Source organism: Oryzias melastigma, linkage group LG17 (genome assembly GCF_002922805.2).
Source record: "Oryzias melastigma strain HK-1 linkage group LG17, ASM292280v2, whole genome shotgun sequence".
Classification (NCBI taxonomy): Eukaryota; Metazoa; Chordata; class Actinopteri; order Beloniformes; family Adrianichthyidae; genus Oryzias; species Oryzias melastigma.
The window spans coordinates 11,940,778-11,960,138 of NC_050528.1; the positions used below are offsets into that span (position 1 = coordinate 11,940,778).

Here is a 19,361-nt window from a genome sequence, read left to right on the forward strand (position 1 = left end):
GACTAAAATCAAACCAGTGAAAGAAACTAAAAGCTAATGAAAGTAATCCTACCTCTTTATTTATAGTAGAGCTAAGAAAAAACATGGTTGTAAAAACACAATTTTAGGTCAAAGGTTTTTTGTCTTATTATGGCATGTTACAGAAAATAAAAATAAAAAATGTAAAAGTATAAAGTTGAAATAAGCCCTCAGTCTAATGCTTTTCCTGGTAAAACTAAGCTGTGTATCCTACAGCAACGTTTCCTCTATAAAATTGTCAGAGATTGGATTGCCTCCTGCTTTACTGCAGTAAACCATAACTGCAGCATTTCCACTCCACAAACACAGAGAAAATCCGACCACACATCAAAAATTAGCTGCTGACTTTGCCAGAGGATTTGGCTCAGAGCCCAAAGCTTCACAGCTCAAAGGGGAGATGCCTGAGACAGAGCTTGCAATGAAATGAAGATGAAAGTTGTGATTTGAAGGAAAACCTGCTGATTTTAAGCTAAGCAGCCCAAGTACATGCAGATGATTCATTTATTTGTGTATGTGCTACGCTGATGACACCGTACTTTCTTACAGAGGAGTGCTAAAACCCTCCGAAGAATCTTTAGGGTGCCGTTTTGCTTCTACATTAGGGCCCTTTCGATTGAAGTTACATAAACTAAATAATTCATCCAAGAAAACCCTTTTTGCATTCACCAAGGTAACAGCAGCTCATGCCAACTGTGTCCCTGATGCTTAGAAAGAAGATTATGCAACAGCAGCCGAAACCCTTATAAATTACAGGAATAATGGCACCTCTTTCCATGTGAAAGCTCAGTTAAACCTTCAACAGTATAAAACTGGAGTGTCTGAGCAAAAGAGAGGCATTCTTCTGCCGAAACTATACTTTCATTAAAAAAGAATTTGCTGCAAAGGTTTTAATAGTGGGCAGCTTTCCGTCTCAAAGGGGGATCTAGTGTGGATAAGACACCGCTGTGCCACACACTTGGAGACATTTCGTCTGTGAAGGTGGGTTAGGACCTTCTGATGGGCTGTGACAGATTGGGGTCAAACCACTGAACTCTTTGCATGTGGAAGGCCCTCATCGTTGGCTGAATCGGCTCAAAAACAATTCTTACGGTATTTGCAGAGAGTTGTGACACAGAGGAGTTTGCCAAGAGTCGCCCACGGAGAGAATTAAAGTGTTGTGTTTAGGAACCTGGAACTGGCAGGGACCCACCAGGAACAGCCACACCTACTAATACTCAAAGTTTAGCCTACAGACATCTCAATGGATGCTATACAACAGTAGCACTCTATGCCTATAGACAGCAGCCATTCAGAGTTTTACTGGAGGGAATTTACGACACGCACCGGTCATGCAACCACAGCAGCAGCATACTAACCAGCACCATCTTTTGTTCAAGACCAGACATCAGATGTTGTGAACGCCTCCCTCCAAATGGCCCCTCTTTACTCTCTCAGGCACAGTTGTGTCTTGAAGAGAAAAGAGCCAGAAGTCTCTAAAATGCTCCAGTGGACTTCAATGTGGATGTCCATCTGACACATTTTCATGATGCCGCTTGAATAGGGCGCGTTCTTGGCTCATTGTCAGAGCCGACGATCGGGCCGACAGAGATGTAAAGAGAGCTAACAGACGAGCCCGGCAGACCTACATTGTGGCACGGCACCGTTCTATGAGTAACCTGAGTGGTTTCATAGCCACTTCATCAACAACAGAAAAGTAAGATACTTCACCAGTCAAGAAAGATCTGAGTCCATGTTGAGGTATTTTCTCCACAATTAATTGACCCAAATAATAAATTGTTTTTCATGAGGCCTGCATTCACCATAACTGGTTTTTGACTCAATATTTATCATTTTGTGCAACTGCAAGCTTTCCACATGTTTACATTTCTGCTGCTTTGAAAATCAGCATCAAGTCAAGTGAGAAAAGCTATTTCATATTTTATTCATGACATTAAGAGGATTCCATCTTACATAATCTGCATAATAGAGTGCTTAAATGTGCAAAATGGGACAAATTCTACCTTGAAAAAAACACAAATATGTCAGTCAAATATGAACTTGACACTAATAATCCGATATTTCCTCTTATTTTCCAGTGGCCTGTTCAACTATTTGAAGGGGCATTCAAACAGAACGCGATTTGCGAGACAAATTTGGGTACCCCGCGAATGCCGCCTGTCAAAAAATGTGTCCCTGATCTTGATGCCTCGGCCGCATGTGGGAGGAGCTACCAGGCAACGTTTTACAGCTGATATGCAACGATGTCTGTGGAAGTTTAGAGGTTTATGTTGAGAGATCAGGTTTATTTATTGTGAATAGTTCTATAAAAGGATCGGTAATCACGTCTACATGTCTGGTTTGTAAGATTATTCAAATCAAATATTTCCCCATCACCAGGGGTTCCTATCTCATTTCAGGGACTGTGTCTGGATGACAGCCACTTCCACTGTGTTTCTGTGACTCTATGGCTGAGTTTGAAGGCTAAGAAAAATGTCACAAAGTTCAGGAAGCCCGAGCAGGCTGCCCCCGCACCCCGCTGTGGCTGTCTGTCTGCCGGCGAATCTACCGACCGAGCTCTGCTGGACTAAAAGAGGCTGGGTAACTGTAACCAGAGAGCTGCCGTAGTAAGCTAGCGATCTGCCCAGGGTGTATCTCTTCTTCACCCGCCCTGACTCCACAGCCTCAATGAGTTGAGGAATTAGATTGAAGTTTAGGACAAAAGCACTTGCACTGATTTAATTAATATTCTATCCTCTTGAGTCACTGATTGGTAGATGTGATGTGACGACCTGCCTAACTTCAGATGTTCAAATTTTGGCTGCTCCGACTAATTTAAATCCTCAGTGCCCAAATCACGCTGCTGCCAGTCCTCCGCGCCACGCTCATCGCTCAGGTCGCACCGCACCAATTCCAATCACCTCAATTTTCATCTGTACCATTGACTTAACATCAAAACTAGGAGCTCCAGTGTTTATGTTCTTTGATTTACTGTAACTTTTCAACATGTTGATCATATTAACGGTTGAAAAGCTACAGTATGTCAAAGATTTTGTGTTTAAGCGTCACCGGCAACACATCGGGTTATAGAGCAAACGTAGGAGAGCTTGATGGATAAATAAAACAAAAACTGATCTTGTTTTTCTAAATCTTCATCTTGTTATAGAGTCGCTAGCACTGATGTTAAAGTATGTCCCATTTTTTCTTCATGAGGTTGTTCATGTTTAGCATCTATTTTTATTACTTTTTTTAATAGCAGAGCAAAAACATTTCCCTTAAGACACAGTGATTAGTCACCACACTTACAACTTTCCTCCAGGAACAAACGCAGCTGCTTTTACAGTTTCCTGTTACTCTTCTCATCACACAGAACCAACTCCAAACATGTTTTCCACTGAGTTGTTTACAGCTTATAATAAAATAAAATAGCTTAAAACTTTAAGCCCATATTTTACTCTGGGGTTTAAATAAATCTCTCACAATCTGAAGGCCGTATTAGAAAAAAAAGTCTAATTCTATACATGATTTTTCTGACAGAAAAAGGTAATTCCTCTTCTTTCCTTCAACTTTAATCACATCTCACAAAACTATTACCTCGAGAGAGCAGCAGTGTGAGGAGCAGAATAGCAGCGCTGAATAAGTGACAGACAAAGTGGTATGGGGAGGACGATGAAGGAGAAGAACCGAAAGGAAGGTCATCTTATCAACATTTGGAAAATCACACCCACTATGATAAAAGCTCCAGAAAGAGCCTGCAGGAGAAGCTACTTAATTTGCTTTTTGGGGGTAAAAACACACTTGGAGCAGATGCTTTGAGTCATTTGGTGCTTGGACTTGGGTAAATTTAATCCAGTCTGTAAACAAGATAAATACACATTTAATGCCTGCTGTAAAAATCCCTGCTAAAGCATAGTTGGTGACCTTTTGCTGAAAATTGGCAGATGAACCGTGGAAGGAACCAGGTACGCCTTATATACACACAAACACAGTTTTGGAGTTTTGCTGCGTGGTGACTAATCCTACTCAAAGGAACTAATGACTCATGCAGCTCTGGACTCAAATGAGGCGGGGAAGCTGGTCTCTCAAATTGATGCTTCTGTGCTTCTGGAGTCAGGGGTTGCATGAGAACAGCTTATGTCCAAAAAAGTGAGGAAGCATGGATCTATTTTGATCAATAAAAAGGAGAAAAAAAAGAAGTGTCTCTTTGGGTTTGTTACAACTCAGTAATTAACTAAAGACCCCCCCCCTCCCCTTCTCATCGTTAATTACTTTGCCACAGCAAAAGCCCAAAAGAAAATCGTTTTCTGTCTTTCAAGACCTGTAGAAGTTTCACGAGGAGCTTCAAGCTCTCCAGAAGACCCTCCGTTTTCAGAAAGTGTTTTTAAAATGAGGTTGTGAAGGGTTAATGCATGTGTCAACAATACCTGTGAGAGACTGACAGCTCTTATAAAGCCATCTGTTCCCACCGTCGAGTGTCATTAAGCTGCTGTGAAGCTACGCTCAACTGACCTGCAGCAGATGCTCTGCGATGCTCTTCTTTCTCCCTCCACCTCTTTCTGCCGCCGCCTGCTTTTGTTTTGAGCATATATATATAAGTTTGGATGTGTGACTTGATGTAGTCAACTGTGAGTTGGAAAGGAAGTCTAATTAAATTAGCTTCTCTAACCCACGAGGGACTCCTATTAGTTTCACGTGTTTTCCTATATGGGAAGTGTCGCCACATACTGTGACTTTTAGAGGAACCGGAAAGCAGCCTCAAAGGGATTAATCAGTTCTATCGATTTCCAACCAATCGCCCTTTTGTGACAAAGGAAACGTTTTCTTGTTGCAGAAAAAGAAATTGTGTATTGTTTAAAAACTAAAATCCATACGTAACAATTTAGGCTGGGGCTGCAGTGTTCAGAGGAGGAATTGTTTCAGTCCAGAGACTTAAATCTTTTCAATCCACAAAGGTAACTGATCCACGCAGCATTGTGGCACGGAACAAAAGTTTCTTGATTCAATTAGCTCTGACTGAAAGAGACCCACAAGACTGTCTAGCAGACACATGGTTCCTTTGAAAATGGCAGAGAAAAATCAAATGTTCCCCTATTGGATTTTGCAAGAAGAATATTTTAAAGATGGACCCAAAGAGTAAGCTTTGTTTCTAATCATATCACTGGAAATTTTGCCTTTATCTTCATCTGCGCTATTGATGTTTCATCTTTAAAGGTCAGAAGTTTTCAGACCGATCTTTATTGAAGTATTTTCGTTAAAGCAGAACAAACTAAGCAGTTGAAAACTGAAAACAGTCAAAAACTCTGTTTTTGACTGTTGCTTTTAACGTCAGTTGATAAAACATGGACACGTCACTTTACAGCTGTGTGTCAACCCATTCATCTATCTACTAAGAAAACGTTTGCAAAGTAAATGGCAGCCCATTAGGGTAAAAAGTAGTTTGATCCTTTTTTGAACTAGCAGTACACTTTAAAATTGTTCCCAGTTGTCTTATAATTATGAATTTAATCAAAAACTTGTGTCATTTTCTAGTCATACTTTTTGCAGAACATTAGAAATTTGTCTCTAAGTTATGGTTGGAACCATTAACAACCCCACTCCCTTTTAACCTCCCCTTTTCGGAGCAGATCGGGGAGCTTGTGGTTCGCCCAACATATTTCCTATGTCAAATATAAGCTCTTTTTCAATATACAAGAATTTGATTAAAAAATACTCCGAAATGTAATTTTGAGCATAATTTTCTTAATATTGTCTGAAAAATGCCACAAGAACATTTTAAAAACACCAAGGCCGAATCAGAATTGTTTCCTTGTTCCTACCCCTCCAATTGTTGGGGCATTTTAAAGGGTAAGGGTGTCCGAAATCTTTTTTTTTTTAAGGACTACCCCTCATGGTAGCGGAATGAAGAGCCCTGTTAACATAGCTTACCGGCGACTATTGATGATGTCATCAAGTGAGACTGTCATCCAAATTTGAAGACACTAGCTAGGTCTGTATCCTTACTCACTATATGGTGACCTATACAGTAAAATATGTAATGCGTTCACCATTTTGAAGTGCTGTCCAAATCTTTAATTCCAAAACTGAGTACACTAAAAAATTTCCCAGAAGTCTTTGCGAAAGACTAGCGTACATCGATGCTCACTACATTAGCGAATATAAACCACAACACCTTGCGGTCAAACAATCTTTTCGAGAAAAAAAAAAACGTGTTTGAATGTATTTTTTTAATAAACCATCCACATTCTCAACATCAGAACACACGTGGATTCATAAACAGACCTCGTGAAATGTTTGTATTCGTTAAATTTTCACTTTGTGAAATCAGTGACGTCATATCCAGCGTTTAGAAAAACACAAGAAAAGTGGTGAGTATCATGTCTGAATTGCTTTTAAAGGGTAACCAAACAGAAAAGTTGGAGGCTGACTCCACCCACAGAGGAAACTCAACTGTAATACCCCGTTACAACCTGTAAGGGGCAGCAGACATATGGTTTTAGACCATTATATTTAAAGCATTTTTTTTTTTTTCAGATTTGTTTCAAATCAGGTTTGAGCCAAATTAATAACTTGTGTTTTCTTTAATTTTCCAGATTATTATACTAAAATGTACACAGATTGCTTAAGTGGTGAATAATTATTCATTTGCACAGTATTTGCATAAAGTCAGCAGAATCTCAAGGATCCATTTGGGGGGCACTGATAAAACCTGTGCATTTGGGAAAGCTCTGTTCAAGAAAACCGATGTTCAGGTTGATATTTTTAAAATCTTTCCCAAGTCTGCTTTTTTTCTGTTTCCTGTTTAGTTTCAAAAATATTTGTGTGAGTCTGCAAAACACAAAGCTGTAAACAAAATGCACAAGCATCTAAAAAAAATGTCTCCAAAAGACTTTAATTGGGGTATATATTAGTCATGCAGGGACTTCTTGAAATGTTTATTGTTTAACTGGTAAATGCTCTAGTAATAAGATGATAAAGCACTGCAGAGGTTAAAGGTTGAAGTGTTAGAAGGAAACTAATGAGGGATCAGGTGTGTGAAGCAGGGTGTTTGTTTTAGCAGCTTTAAACTTCAGGTCCCACAGATGCACACAGTCTCTGCATCGACACAAGCACAAAGTGAAGTCTGCAGCCGGGCCACATTTCTGTCTGCAGAGAATGATGTTCAGAAAAGCAAACAGCAGGGAAATGAGGTTGAACAACGGATACAAGCATGGACAGACTGGTGGGACTTCATCCAAAGATTCCACTTCTTTAATGATGTGCTGAGTCTGTGGAATACCAATGAGCCGAGGAATGGAGGGAAAAAAAAAAAAAACGCACTGTCCTTCAAGTGTTTATCGCCGAAGCCAAATGCTCACAGTGTGAGGCTGACAGCTTATCATGGCATCAAAACACCAGCTTCAATGCAGGTGTTTGCTATAATCTATGATAAAACTTCCACACAACTTATTATCCAACAACATTTGTCATCTAGCAGACCCTTGAAGGAGAACTCCGGCCAAACACAAAGAATGGGACCTCTTTCTTTGTGTGGGTGAGCTGTTCAGCTGCGCTCACATTTACGCCTCTAATGATTGGCCTGGTGGGCTGCTTTAGTCCCTCCCGTCCTAAAGACAGAAGTTGATTGATGGACTGGTGTGTCCAATCCCCTTTGGGGTAACAGGACACACACTCTGCAAAGGGGCTTTTAATATTCTACGGAGTGGAGGGACGCAGAGCTCCAGATTAAATCCACATCCAGCACCTCCAGTATTCTCAGCTCCATGTCAGACAGGACTGCATGAGATTTGGGAGCTGTCCAGTGCTGAAAACAATGAGCCTTTTTTTTTTTACTTTTCTGCCTGAAAAGTCATTGCTAGCCTCAAACTTTCCTCCATCCAGGCTGGAATGACCTACAGCGTTCACCTTTGGACCTGCACTGTGCAGCATTCCTCACCACACAGCATGTGATCCAAACAAAACCCATCTGTTTTAGAGCAACCTCTCACAAAGCTTGTCTCTCTGTCAAAGGTGAAGCTTATCTGATCATAACTTGGCTGCTATAAGTGAGTACTGGTCCTCATTTGCATTTATATTGCCCCATTCAGTTAGCTATTAACACTGTATTAGGGGAGAAATAGACGCCATAATCACGTAAATGACATATTAGAGTCGGCATTTTTTCACCGCCGAGAATATTACAAATCCCCCAATTCTGAATTACTTTTGTCGAAAATACACTGCTGGTGAATTTGCAAAAGTGGTGAAAATTTCAAACACTTGAAAGCATCATCACTGAAGCATCTTTTTAATTCATTAGAGTCCCATTCAGATCGTCTTTTGACGTATTTTCAAAGTGTTTCTAGTGTTTTTTTTTTAATTATGATTAGACAGTTTTTAGGCAAAAATAAAAAACCCTGTTTTGTTTCTAGTAGGGCTGGGTGATACTGAGTATTTGGGTATTGATCCAATACCGAACCAATACTGGTCAATATCGCCGATATCAATACCAATATCGATATTTCTTTTGTAAATGATGTGGTTGTAACATAAACCCAAAAATCTCAATTGTTTTTAATTGAAGCAAATGTCTTTTTGTAAGTTTCCATTTTGCAGATACAGAAAAGTTTCAAACAAAAGTTGAAATATCGATTAATGCGGGCTGGTATCGATCCAATACTGATACCATTTTTAGATTGATACTGTCGATATTTTGGATTGATCTGCCCAGCTCTAGTTTCCAAGACACATTACTGCAGAGCAGCAGCAGTTAATTAGAAATTCACCTCTAAGTTTTGGGTGGAACTGTTGATGCCGAGTTAGCCTGCCCCCATTTCCCATCATCCATCTGTTTATGAACTCTCCCACTAGGGTACAGCCCCTCACAACCACAATCTAAAACATTAAAAGTCCAACAAAAATCCAGCTGAAGCCTGTGGCTTCCCCTAATTAGCTGTACTTCTGCTCCTCATTCACAGCAATTACTCAGAAATGCAATTTTAAGATCAATTTTCCTTATATCATGAGAAAAATGCCACAAAACACAATTTTTACAAGTGTGGGTCTTTAAAAAAATGCTACATTCATCCAAAACAAGAGGGAATAGACGCTATTGTGTTAGCAAACCCCACAAACTCAAAACATAATGAACCTTTCAATAATGTACAGCAGAAAAAAACGAGTTTAATTAACACAAGAAACACAAGGGAGGAGTCTTTTAAACAATCAAGCATCTGAAATTGTTTTAATTTTGTGAGACACGATGACCCAGACTGGGGTTGACTGGGCAGTTGCTGGTCTCCAGGCAGATGACTGTACTCTATTTTAGAACTGGATGCTGCTCCCTGATCCCTCCGCTCGCTTGAGTGCAGCCATCTGTGAACTCACATTAACACACACGCAACTACACCATGCATGCCTGGCCTCATGGCACTCCACAGAAGTCTGTCTCCGCAGCCCTGTAAAGTTTCATGTCCCTCAGCTTCCTCTCTTCCTTTACTTCACCTGATCTGGCTGCACCCTTTCACAAACATAAACTCCGGCTTCAGCTTAATACAACGCTGCTTAGTTAACCTTCTTTATGGCCCGCTGACACACAGCTGGTGGTGGGCGTCCTAACACGACCAAAGAAGAAAAGACTACTTCTCCAGACTGAAGCAGTGAACAGAATCGGGATGGGCTTTAATGACCAACAGGGGGGCTTTCATATTCCCCGACAATCAGACAATACAGCTCATTTGTCAAGGTGACCCAAACTGTTGTCCTCCTTCAGTGGGATTTGTGTTTGTTTACAGAGGAGGCTCTACTCCATACAAGACTCTCCAAGATCCCTGCTGCCCACCAAACTGCCAGCCTCATTTTTTATCTTAAAGTTGAGGTTATGTAAAGATCTACATGAACAGTTGTTCTGGAGAATCTCTGACCAGATTTAGACAGTCATTTCTATTGATTTTCACCTGAAATGCTTTGATTTAGCATCAAGAAACCAGGAGGAATCCATCAAAGAAAGAAAGAAAGGAAGATGTTATTCTTGGCAGAGGAAGGAAAAAGGACAAACAGACAAGGTTAGGTTACTTGCTGAGGTGAGGATTTACGCACAAACCTGTGACTAATAAAAACAGATCATTTTAAATTAAAAAATATTCAGGGATTTGTTTCAGATTGACCGCTTGGAGGAGGATCGGTCAACAAAAATCATTTCATTTATTGCAGTTGCATATGCTCACATGGCGCGTGGGTGTGTGAGGTTGGACCGAATCACCGATTCTTAGTCCAAGTTTGACCAAAAGTGGATTTTTTTTTGCGGGGTAAAATCCCTCCAAATGAGTGAGCGCCTGCAGATGAGCGGTGTCATAAGCGCCTCCAGCGGTTTGAGCAGTGACACACTGACCAAATTACTGATTCCATGAAGCGTGCGTGCTCCGGCTCTTACCGTCTCTGACGGAACAAGGTGCGCGTCGCCGGTGCAGCCCTCAGGAATGTCAGCGAAAGCTCTGCGCCTCAGCCAAGGTGCAGCTGCCGGTGGGAGCAGAAGAGTCGGGTGGAGGAGAGAGGAGAAAAAAGGGGGGGTGAAGCAGCACTTTGCGGAGGAGGGCTGGAGGAGTGCGTCCACGGGCTTCCTGGGACTTTTCACTCCCTCTTCCACATGATCCTCTCCGCGCAGCAGCAGCAGCAGCAGTCCGCACCGCCGGTCATCCCCCCAGACACTGATATCTGCAAGATCACAGCAGAGAGGGTGACGCGCGGGCGCGCACACAGCAAGGTGGTCCTTCTGCCCCCCCTCCCTCCGCACCAGCATCAGCAGCACTGAGGGACAGAAGCAGCATCGGTTTGAACAAAGAGGCAAGCGGGGACGGGCAGACGCAGCGCCCCCCATTCAGGAGGGGATGGGAGGGGAGAGTGGGGGGTGAAAAGGGGACGGGGGTGGACTTTATGAGAGCATAATCCGATTCCTGCATAAACCTCAAACGCTGATCTGGTGTCTGTGAAGTGGAATCCACACAGTGACCAGCGCCTGAACCCCTCATGTCCCCCCTCCACTCGTTTCCACCCAAAACCTGTGCCACAAGTTCAAAACCATGATGCTCACATCTCCTGTTTAAGTTAAACTTTAACTCTTAATGTGTAAGTATATATGGGGGGGGGGGGCATTTGACTCAGACTGAGCAGATTTAGGCATAACAGCTGATCAGTGAAAACACACAGCTGTCACAGATGCAAATCCTCCAACATCCCTAAACTGCAGGAGAATTAAAGCACCAGCATCCATTACAGTTTCAAGACTGAAGTCATCTCAGGCTGCCTGACCCGAGGACCAGCTCCTACACTGATCTGTCAGCGATAAACCACAAGAAGAAGAGCGGCAGCCTCCTCTTAATCTATCAGTCTCTGAAGATGCCAGTGAAGCCAAAACACTCTGAAACATGGGATTATTTCTTCAACCCAACTCTTGGGTTATTTATTAATCGACTTGATTGATGAATCGTATTATATTCCAACGATCCAACCAGATCCATCTGGCAGATTGTTCATCGAATTGACAGTTATAAAATTGTTTCAGAATGAAATAAATCGATTATAATCGACGATAGAAAATACCATTAGTCATCGCAGGAAGCAACACATATGAGATGGGAGCAAAAAATAACCAACCCATCATTACAGCCCAATGTGTGGAAACAAAGATGTGACCATACGGTGTGATATAATGTTCTAATAATGTTGTATTACTTAATGTGGAAAAACAATAGTGGGATGAACTTTATGAAACAAAATATATGAGAATTTGCCATTAATTCTTGCTTAATTGTTTGTACACATATTTAATTTACACTTGATTATCTTGCAAGAACGAGGAATCTGGAGAACTTCACCTGCGCTGTTCAGTACCAGGTATTTATCTCTGAGTCACTGGTGGAAGTTTTGGCTAAAGATGTTGTGAATCGATTTTAGGACAGTGAATCGGATCGTTCGGGAATTTTTAACTGTGGAGTTTTTAGTACAGAAACAGAGACAAAAGATTTGATTTGATCTGATCAAACTTGAATTAACTTTATTTGATTTTACTTGATTTAGTTTGATTTATTTGTTTATTTTTTGCTTTAATTGTAGACAAAGCAAGAAAAAATAAACAGATTTAACTAATTAACAACTAATTTCATAATTTCATTAAAAAAGACAAATAAAAATGAGAGAATATGCAAGAAGAAAGTATGAGTGTAATTACTTATGGTCATAAATAAAAATTGTTGCAGCAATGCACACACTTTAGTCACGATTCATTAAACATGTTGATTATAAACTAAATTATTTTATAAATTAACATTCCAATAATTAATATTTTCTAATAAACCCAGTTCAATTATTAGTGTAAGAACATTTAATCACTTTAATTTTAAAATGATTTATTTTGCCACTCTTTATAAAACAAATAATTTACAGCAGAAATCTCACTTGATAGTCTTTTTGTACAACTTTTATTCAAGCTTAAATTCCGAATACACCATCATTAGCACATTCTATGACAGAATGCACAAAAAGCACCACGCTGGATAACAAAATAAAGTTTTATTTTTTGTATAACTTTACACAAACCTCTAGTACAGCACTGACAAATCTGTTAACCAAGTTTTGTCTGCAGGAGCAACAACAGCATCATCCTAAATGTGTGAAGTCAAACATAAAACCTTTGCAGAAGCACTATTTCAGTCTCTCACCACTGACAAAAACAGAAGCAAGAATAAAAGTGAATGCTTATTTGTGTTTGGATTTTAAAAACTAAATTTTTGTGCAAAAGTTTCAGCAGCCCTTATTTTAAATATCACTTGGAGCTAACTTGCATTCAATGCACATTTCTGCTTGTTTAAGGTTACACAAAAGCTGTGCAACAAAGTTTAACAGACAGAAGTTGTGGTGCACCACAACAAACAGAATCACTTGGAAATTCTTCCGCATCAAAAAAAGCAACATCTGAAATCCACAGCACACTTTTCTTTTTTAATCCAGCATTTTTTGGAAGGAGTGTTGTGGACAGATGAAGGTTGTGCAGAAACGTGGTTGACTAAAGTGTTTTTAAGCTGTGGTATGTGTGTGAAAAGGTACTTAGAGTCTAGAACACACCAAACTTTCTGCTGTTTGGGTTAGGAAGTGTAGCAACAAAACAAGAATAGATATTCTTTCTGTGCGTGTGGGCTGTGGATGTTTTTACCTCAATCTGATTTCAAAAACTAAAAGATAAAAAATATTAGTTGCTACTTGAGAGGGCGAGGACAACATAAAATGTGAGAAAAAAGCATTTAATTTAATAAAAATAATTGTAAAAAAATAATAAGAAGAAGAGATCGAAAACATTTGCAATTTCATTCTCATACTTTAGATACTTCCTGCAACATTCATGATGTTACTAGTAAAAAAAATCAGAACAACTGAAAAAATAACATTACATCAAATGAACACTGTCAAAGTTTTATCTTACCTATTTTTTTACATTAAATACATTGGGATTGCAAACTATTACACTCTGTTGCTTCAGTGTGTATTTTGTTTTGCTGCTGAACAATTCCCTCCAAAAGTTCTACGAAAAGAAAAGTTTTTGCTTCATATTCTGATCATGTCACTTTTTTTTTTTTTTTTTTGCCTTGACCTTCTTTGAAACCCTGGAAATGATGAAAGATAGAATACACCTAGAGCTGCCTCTGTTATCTAAACATAAAAAACTACACAAAGGAACATCAGATGCTAAACAAACACACAGCATGTTCAAGTCGACCTTGAGTCGGCTCTGACATCCTGCAAGAAAAATTCATCCTTCCATGGACACACATCCTGAACCCACAAAAACTCCACACATCAAAAAGATTGTCCAGGGGCGGGGCATCTCAGCACCAAAAGCCACGCCCCCTCAGAGGAGTTTTTGGAGAAAGAGGCTTCAGATTAACATGAATAATTACTTTTTAAGACATTTAGGTTGTGGAATTTTGGTTAAATAATAAAAAAAATCATACTTAAAACACTACTGGAAACATTTTTTTTAATTTAAAAAAAAATGTCACAGGGGGGCTTTAAGTTAACATTTCCAACGGTGTTATTCTTCATAGCTGCCCACAATCTTCTTCCCATCAATATTAAATTCTTGTTATACAAGAGGTACCAGAAGCAAGGCAAGGAAAAGACGAGCTGCTGGATGACATTGTTGTTGTTGCTTTTCTAGTCATTGCACTACAATGATGCAATGACACTCAAGCGGTCTACACCCATAAAAACAAATCACTCAGTGGAAGTGAGGCTTAATTAACTAGACACTACCATTCCTTATCGTTTTGTACCGGACCAGACCGCACAGAGGAGGCAATTTGTTTGATTTCATTACTATCCAAATACTTAAATAGCAAAATAGTAAATGGTGCTTACTCATTTAGTGCTCTTCGACCTTTCTTAAAGCCCAAAAAGGCTTTAAGTCCCTTTCACCCATTCACACACTAATGGCAACTCCACTGCCAAACAGTGGCGCCAAGTTATAACCACCAGAAGCAACGTTTGGTGCAGTGTCTTACGTAAGGGCACTTCGACACATGGGCAGCCAAGGCGGGAACCAAACCTGTAATCTTCCAATCAGAGGTCGACCGCTGTACCGTTGCACCACGGCTGCCCCAAAACCAAACTAAAATATAGTGTTGAAAAAGAGACTAAATAGCTTTCTGGAAACATGCATACTTTATAATAACTATGTAATTACAATGGATTTATTCTACTTTATGATAGGGGTTTGTCTGCTTGCAGTTAATGTATAAAAAGTGTGGGATCTTGACTATCTATTTAATACAAGAAATGTCACATTAAATGGAAAATCTCAGCATTTTTGTGAGGAAATAGGGAAGTCTCAAAGTCACCTTATGATGACTTGAAGATTGACTCTGTTACAAAATTGACATTTTTTTAAATGATCTGATTTTGATATGAAATTATTACAAATTGTTGGATAGTTTGTATCTTCAAAAATGAATTTTAAAAAAGGATTTGATCAAATTTGTCATTTCAGAATGGTGGTGTTAAATAAAACAATGTGGGACTCACAACACTATCAAGAATGTAACATTTCACTGGCGCTGCGCTTTGAGAAATAGTGTTTATTTTATGGCATATGTGTTTACAGACAAGACGCTTGCTGGGCCTCATCAGTCTCTCAGATTCTCTCAGAAATCCACCAGAGGGGAAAAACAAACTACTTAAAGAGGCCTCTGTCGATCGCTCCGAGGCTTTGTAAAAGCTGAAGGTTGTCAGCTCACAAGAAGTCTCTCAGCATCTGAGGTAATGATGGACAAAAATCCTGTAGAAGAAAGGTGGATTTGTGTCCCACAAAACATAATGAGAGATGATTTGACCAAAGGTTCTTGGATGCGCTCCTACATGTGTTGCTCATTTGGAGCAGTCATCCACGTACGGTACGGAAAGTTCTGGAGGTTGGACATGGATGGAAACATTTTCTGGGGAAAATCCTAAAGGGTAACAGAAACTGTCATGATCCTCCATCAAAAAGGCATAATGAGGCTTTTTAGCTGAGTTTCTGCGCCTAAATTCCTGTGTTTACTGTAATTTGCCAGCATGCAGAGATCAAACAAGCCACATAAAAAGGGAAGAGGAAACAGGATTTATGGAGAAAAGGTCTTCAAAACTGGTTTTTACAAACTAGTCTCCAGGCTGATGAGGCAGACTTGCTCTCGTCTCCACGCTGGGTTCAAATGCTTCCGAATCAGGAGGCCCCATCCGGTTGGCTGCGACGGAGGAAATCACAGAGACGTGGTTGGTAATAACCCCAACCACATGTACCACCTCCATGATGTCCAGCCACAGACCCGTCTGCTTTACTCCATTATCCCTTGTGGGATTTTCTTCATTCCTATTTAGAGCATCCATCATTCTGATCACATTTCTATGTATTAGTTTGTTTGTTAATTTTAGTATAATTGCTCACAAATAAAGTTGAAACATTTAATGATTACAATGTGCTGACGTCCCATAAAGGGAGAGAGAAAAGAAAAAAGGGATAGGGAGTGGATAGAGAAGTGGGGGGCATGAGAAAACTAATCGACCAGAGAGGAAAAGCAGGACTCAGAAGGACCGGATGAGAAGGCACGATGGGTTAGGAGGAGTGAGAGATGAATGGGAGGAAGGGTGACTGAATGAAGGACAGGAGGGTTTAGGAGGTAATGAGGAATTGAGAGAATGGATGAAGGGGGGAGGGTGGAGTCAAGACAATAAGGCCAAACCATACTGGATTGCTTTGTTGGGTTGAAATAGACCTGTCAAGTCGTGAGAGTTAGTCGTCAGGTGGTTAAGTTGTGGTCAAATACATCATTTCAGCAAAAACAAATAAAAAAATCTTATTAAGGAAGTGACAGCAGTATTTTATGTATGTAATCCTTAAATGTATTATTTTTACAAATGTATAATGCTGCTCAGCTGTGGTGACATAACCTAGAGAACATACGGACAGAGGGTCAGTAGATGTTAAAGTCCCACTCCAATCATATTTTCATCTATTTTCAATGCATTCCCGGTGGTCTTTTACTAATGGTTATGCAGTTTTTAATCAGAATTTAAAAACTTGTGTCGTTTTCTTGGACATCCGTTTAATTAAATTAATCACAGGACAAAGCGAGTCCACACTCCTTCAACTCAAAGCAGGCTTGGGAGAAGCTGTCAATCAAACAATTAAGGTGGGGCCAGTGGGCACAACATTATTATTAATCATTCTAACAAATAAAATAATTGAGAAATAACTGCCTATTTTTCAATAAAGTATATGGAATTTTGACTTCTCGGAACCAGCATGTGCTTCTTGAGTATAAATAGTCAATGGTAAAAACCTCCTCTTTTCAGGGAATTACACTCATCTTCTTGCCTTTAAATTCATGAATGGTTTTGTCTTTCTCTACATTATTAACATTTTGCCTGATTGATATTTTGGCGTAGTTTGGCCCTTTAACTACCATCAGTGTCTAGGCTCTGGGGTTTGTATGTCTATGGTCCAAGTTCATCCCATGAACACAAGATGAACGACAAAGTTTATAGAATTAATTTATCTACATTCTTCTGTAACACAAACAAATCTACTCCTAAAATCTCTACCTATTGATTTCATGACCAAAGTCTCATGTAATAAAATATTATACTTTTGCATTTTTTTTTGTTTGTTTGTTTAAAAAATAGCGAAATAGAAGTATTTATTTTTAGTTTTAACTTCCAGATGAATTGTATTCTCATCAAGTAGTGAAGTAAACATGTTCAAGTGCTCAAGGCAAAAAAAAAAAAAAACATTATGAAATGAATAAATAATAATGAAAGCACTCCAAAAAGTTGCATTGTATTAACAGAAGGGTTGTTTTCAGATAGAGCATGTCACCAATATTTAATTAGAAACTGTGAAAAAAAAGAAAGACATTAAAGAAGAAAACAAAAAACTGGAGCTTTGAAGGAGGGAATCAAAGATGCAAAAAATAGACTGGCTGTGACAGCCCAAACGTTTGAGCTTCAAAACACACGGAGTCTATATTTAGCAACACTTCTGGTAAAAACATATCAAACTGGACGGCAGCTCTTCCACCCCTCTGCGCTCCAACAACTCACATTTCTTCTTTATTATAGCTATGGATCCACAAAACAAGCGTTCACATCCTAAATTAGGCTCTAATGTGCCTTGGCAGCCCAAATTCAGGTCATGATGGAGCAGCTGGAGGGGTGTTGATGCACTTGTGCCTGTGTGTGAAGTTCTGCAGACCCTCATGCATGATGGGGAATAATTTACATGAATGAAGCAGGTTTCTGTCTTTCTAATGAGTCTCTCTTGTGCAGCATCTGTGTCTGTCAACTCCTGCTTCCCTCCAACACCACTGACAGTCTTCAGTGCAGCAGCTTTTTTCTTCCTATTTCCACAAATAGATCACTGATCATATCTTGTACATTGAAGTTCAGCTATACCTCTTTCTTGCGTTTTTGTGTCACAAGTCTGCTCTGTCACTGTGCTCTGCAGACTTTTTTTTTAAAACTCTGTTGTCCTCTTTTCTTTGCAGCACTTTGGTCTAATTATTATTTCATTGCTTTCGTATAAAATCCTTGAATTTGTAGATGTGCGGGTTAAATCAGGAGCAGAGACCCAATAAGAAGTAAAGTCTGTTTTTGAATTCAGTAATGCACTTGTGTTGCAATGTATAAAAAGTGCTTTATAAATAAAGATTGATCTGATTTGGACTCTCTAACAGTGTGCCCATGGCGGGGTGGGCTTACTCGTGAGCCCCCAGCTCAGCTGCCAAGTGTTGGAATTCACACCTGTGAGCGAGAGGGTTGTGTCCCTTCGCCTTCAGGTGGGGGACAGGTCTCTGACTGTGGTTTCAGCTTACGGGTCAAACAGCAGTTCGGAGAACCCGGCCTTCTTGGTGTCTCTTGGAGGGATACTGGAAAGTGCCCCAACAGGGGACTCTGTTGTCCTCCTGGGGGACTTCAATGCCCGTGTGGTCAATGACAGTGGCGCCTGGAGGGGCGTGATTGGTAGGAATGCTCCCTGACCTGAACCCCTATTGTATAACAGTATAAACCAAAAAAAAAGAACAACTTTGCTCAAATGTGATGCTTTTAATTTGAAAAACAATATAATATTCACCAGGTAAACAGCTTTAATGTGGTTGCAGTCCTGTCACATATTCAGATACATAAAAAAATAAACAGCTGTCAGTCGTTTGTGTTGTGTTGAAATCTCCTCGGGTTCGGTAACACTCGTCGTCAGATATAAATCGAAGGTGTCAGCCTCAGTCCGAGGTTTCTCTGATGGCATCAGTCTGTCATCATCAGGGCATCTTCAGAAGCCCTCAGAGGAGCCGACAGGTGTTTTTGTGGGCTGTGCGTGAACTAAAATGCAGCTCAATTAATTATTAAATGATGATTAAAATTAGAGTTTTTCTTTGTCTTCATTGCTGCAGGTGAGATTCGCTACACTTGGTTAAGAGTAAAAGTGCAATTCATTCTTATCGCCTCACTGGGCCACACTCACACTGACAGAGATTAATGATCAGCGGCTGAAGATTTGCAGGCCTGCGCCTTAACTTAGTTCACACCGGCAGCTGTTTCTTTACCCAGCCATGTTCATGCCTTCCTGCAGAGAAAGACGCCCCACTTTCACTGCTCTTTCTCTGAATATGACTCACTGTGCTCAAGGACTATATTTCATAAGAGCGTAAACACCTCTCAGGAAGCCTTTTATCATGTCTCTGTGTGTTATAAGCCCCCTCTCCACCTCCTGCTGTAAAAACCAAAAACAAGGACCTCACCGTTTCCCATTACTGCAAACATGGGAGCCTTTGCACAGAAATCCGTGAAATTCATTCTCCAGCTTTGAGGGG

The 19,361-nt window shown here is 40.1% G+C and overlaps 1 protein-coding gene across 2 annotated transcripts in view; it reads right to left on the minus strand.

The window, feature by feature from the left end:
• LOC112147329 (neurocan core protein) overlaps positions 1–10,999 on the minus strand; it is a 43,512-nt gene extending 32,513 nt beyond the window's left edge. For both annotated transcript variants that reach the window (XM_036216340.1, XM_024273637.1), the window contains exon 1: positions 10,403–10,999. The gene's annotated coding sequence lies outside the window, so the exon portion shown is untranslated. The remainder of the gene's footprint in view (positions 1–10,402) is intronic.
• Positions 11,000–19,361: the final 8,362 nt, after the last annotated feature.